A 4,178-nucleotide genomic window follows, 5' to 3' on the forward strand; every position below is an offset into this window, starting at 1 on the left:
TAGTATTTCCCTAGAGTACACATTACTGGCAGTATATTTTAGTATTTTTGTAATCTTGATGTTTTAAGAATTTCACAATTATCAATTACTGGTTTCTTTTCGTTTAGTATTTTTCCCCCGATTTATTATTTTCCTCTCATATTTCACTGCTACTGTCAAATACAGCAGTCTACATCTTTTTCAATATTTTGCTTGGAAGGGCCTTGGCTAAACATCCAATTTTACATCAAACTGAAGAGTTTCTGCTCAGCAAAAGAAAACATCAGCAAAATGAAAAGGAAACCAACCATATGGGAAAACATATTTGCCAATGACATCACAGACAGGGGACTGATTTCCAAAATATATAAAGAGCTGATACGACTCAACATCAAGAAAACAAACAACCCAATTAAAAAATGGGCAAGGGACCTGAACAAACACTTCTCCGAAGAGGACATACAGAAGGTCCATAGACACATGAAAAAATGCTCAACATCATTAGCCATCAGGGAGATGCAAATAAAAACCACAATGAGATACCACCTTACACCAGTCAGAATGGCCATCATCAACAAATCAACAAGCAACAAGTGCTGGCGAGGATGTGGAGAAACGGGAACCCTACTGCACTGTTGGTGGGAATGCAGACTGGTGCAGCCACTATGGAGAACAGTATGGAATTACCTCAAAAGATTAAAAATGGAACTGCCTTTTGAACCAGCGACTCCACTACTAGGATTATACCCGAAGAATCTTGAAACACCAATTCAAAAGAACTTATGCACTCCTATGTTCATAGCAGCACTGTTTACAATAGCTAAGTGCTGGAAACAACCTAAGTGCCCATCTGTAGATGAGTGGATCAAAAAACTGTGGTACATTTACACAATGGAATACTATGTAGCAGAAAGAAAGAAGGAACTCCTACCATTTGCAACAATATGGATGGAACTAGAGAGAATTATGCTTAGTGAAATAAGCCAGGCAAAGAAAGAAAAATACCATATGATATCACCTAATACAGGAAACTAAAGAACAACACAAACAAAGGAACTAAATAGAACAAAGAGCAGAATAGAAGTCAATAGGGGGGAGGGGAGAGGGAGAGAAGGGGGATAAGTAAGGGAAGGGTTTAATTAAAGAGCCTGTATAAAAGACTCATGGACATAGACAACGGGGAGGGATATGATTGCGGGAGAGGGGGTGGGCTGGGTGGGGGAGAGAAATTGGGGGAAAAGGGGATAACTGTAATTGAAAAACCAAAATAAAAAAAAAAATAAAAATAAAGAAATAAAATATTTTAAAAAATAAAAAAAAAAAAAAAAAAAACATCCAATTTTACTACTTACAAGTTCTACTTTCTGCCTAACTTCACGACATAATTCTTCTAAGCTTTCTATCACTATGTAACAAGGATTTCCTTTCCTACATTTTCCAATAGCATGTTCCTCATTTTCTTTTGAGTTAGTGGTGTCTTTAATGTCTATATTCTTACCAACAGATGATTTAGGTAAAATACAATTTCTATACCTGGATCCTCTCTTATTAGCAAATATTTTTAACATCTGTATTTTTATTAGCAGTTGTCTTAATTATTTTTAATCTTGTTTCTAGAAATTCTTTCAGCCTCTGCTCACTGCCCAATTTGCAGGTATTTGTTATAGCAGTATTCTATTTCCAGGTATCAAAATCTGTATGTTTCTAGTTGCTGCTGTAACAAATTACCACAAATTTACAGACTTAAAACAACACAAATGTATTTTCACACAGTTCTGTAGATCAGATATCCTAGACAAGTTTCATTGGTTTAAGATCAAGGTGTTCTTTTCTGGTGATTATAGGAGAAAATTATTTTCCTTACTTCTTTCATATTCTATATATAGACTCTTTCAACTACCTTGAAATCCAGCAAGGTTGTGTATCTATGGTTCTTTCATTTGTCGTGAAATCTCACTGACACTCTTGTTTTTTTCTTTCTCTCTTCCCTTTTTAAGGACCATTGTGATTATATTGGGCATGTCCAGGATACTATAATATGATCTCCCCATCTTAAGTTCTTAACTCAATCTTCTGCAAAGTCTTTTTGCCATGTGAGGTAACATATCCATAGGTTCTGGAGATTAGAATGTGGACATATTTGGGGAACTGTTAAGATATGTATATAGTCCAAATCAGGATATTCCCATGCTATAGCTCTGTTCAAGTCTTTAATAATTTTCTTTCCTGAAGTATTTCCATAGCCTTCTAAATAGTGTTTCTGCTATCATTTGTTCACCAAATTATATTCTCAAAATATCAGCCAAAATGGATTTTTTTTCAGTATTACCAATATTATACTACCTTGCTCAAAAACCTCCAATGATGTATCACCTTACCTATAGTAAAACTTAATGAAATTACAGTGGCCTACAAATGTATGTCATTTATTGTCTCCAATTTTACCTACATCTATTCATCCTTGTCATGGCTTCCTCATTATTTCTACTGGCAGAACTATACTCTTCTAAGGACTTTGCATTGGAATGCCATGCATCTAGTACATTCTTTCTTTCATTATTATATGAAAACCTCACACTCACTTTTTGCAAGTCTCCTAAATACCACTTTATTTGTGATGACTTCCTTGACTATTTTATTGATAAACTTCCTCCCTGTTTCTCTTCAATGCTTTATTGTTCTCCATACTACTTACCTTCCCTTTATAAAAGATACCTTTCATCTTCTTAATTATTTATGTCCCATATATTCCCACTAAAATATAGGCTTCATGAATGTGAAGACCTTTCAGTATTTTGTTAATTGCTATATCCGTAATCCTAAAACCAATACCTAGACTATAGTGAGAATTCAATAAGTATTTGAAAATACTGGCATGAATGAGTTAATTTATAAATAATTCGATCTGAAATCTGGTCCTTTCTTGCAGGACAAACCCTATGACCCTTGGTCAGATCTTTTATATTCTGCCACTACACGCCAGCTTTCTATTTAATCCATTCACATAAAATTATGTCATATTGACAATTTAAAGTCTGTCTGCTCAAATGTATTTTGTAGAGCATATTGTTCTATATCACCTGAAGATTATAATTATCTCCTAAAGCTAAATGTATTGTATTGCAAAATTCTTAAAATAATATACATATCAATCAGCTGTCATCTTCAGAGAGACATGTATGTCCTATTGTATGATGACATTTAAAAAATTGACAAAAGTATTTGCAGTTCTCATACTGTTATAATTTAAGTTTTATGTGATGAAAGAGAAGAAAAATGAATTAAATTCTAGGTGATGTATTAGAGCAAAAATAACAAAAACAACAATCAATAGTGAAATACATTTATGTGCTGAAAAATAACTCTATGGATTAAAAATGTTCATTATAATTTAGGCAAAAATTATAGAATTAGAAAACATTTTTATTTTATTTTTTATTTTTTATCCATGTCTCCAAGGCATGAACCAGGCATGGGCACAAACCAAAAGCCAACCTGGGATAAACAAGGAGTTACTTTGTCCCTGGCTGATATGAGATTAGCACCACCAAACCAGGTGCAACTCTACCCAGGTCAGGGACAAAAAATTAGAAAACTTTTAATGCAAAAAATTAAGAAAAATATCTGGTAGGAAAAATAATTAAACACAAAAACAACAATATCAAGTCATTTTACAACTAATATATAATACTCAAAACTAGAAACCAGAAGAATGTAAGTAGATCTATTTCAAGTATAAGCATCATTTGTTTGAATTTCAAGCCCTGCAATGATCAAACTAAACTATAATAATGTTGCAAAATGAAACTAAATATGAAAATATACTAAGCACTCAGAAAATATACTAACCTTTGGCTCATCTGTGATATATTCCCAGATTTTGGTCAGGAGGAAAAAGAGCCATCATACTTCATCTTTTTGTCTAAAGTAGTGCGTCTTAAAATTAATGTGTATTTGAAGCAACTGGAAAACTGGTTAAATGCAAATTATGATGTAGTAGACCTGAGCTGGGACTTAATCATCTGCAATTTCAATAAATTTCCATGTGATGACAATGCTATTCTCTACTTGTTGGCCACATAATAACAAGCATATAGTGCAATGATAAGTAAATAAATAAGAGACAGTGCAAGACTCAAAGCAAGATATACCTCTTGGTTGCCTAAAAAGAAACAAATTCAAAGTGCTAGCAGGATGGA

General features: G+C 33.3%; 1 non-coding gene across 1 annotated transcript; it reads right to left on the reverse strand.

Annotated features, from left to right (window-relative positions):
• Positions 1 to 3,425: 3,425 nt before the first annotated feature.
• Positions 3,426 to 3,561, reverse strand: LOC150021284 (small nucleolar RNA SNORA48). Its single transcript, XR_016513752.1, has one exon. It is a non-coding gene; the product is annotated as a small nucleolar RNA SNORA48 (small nucleolar RNA).
• Between the last annotated feature and the right edge of the window lie 617 nt (positions 3,562 to 4,178).

The sequence above is a fragment of the Furipterus horrens genome, unplaced genomic scaffold (genome assembly GCF_987537825.1).
Source record: "Furipterus horrens unplaced genomic scaffold, mFurHor1.1.pri manual_scaffold_1, whole genome shotgun sequence".
Classification (NCBI taxonomy): Eukaryota; Metazoa; Chordata; class Mammalia; order Chiroptera; family Furipteridae; genus Furipterus; species Furipterus horrens.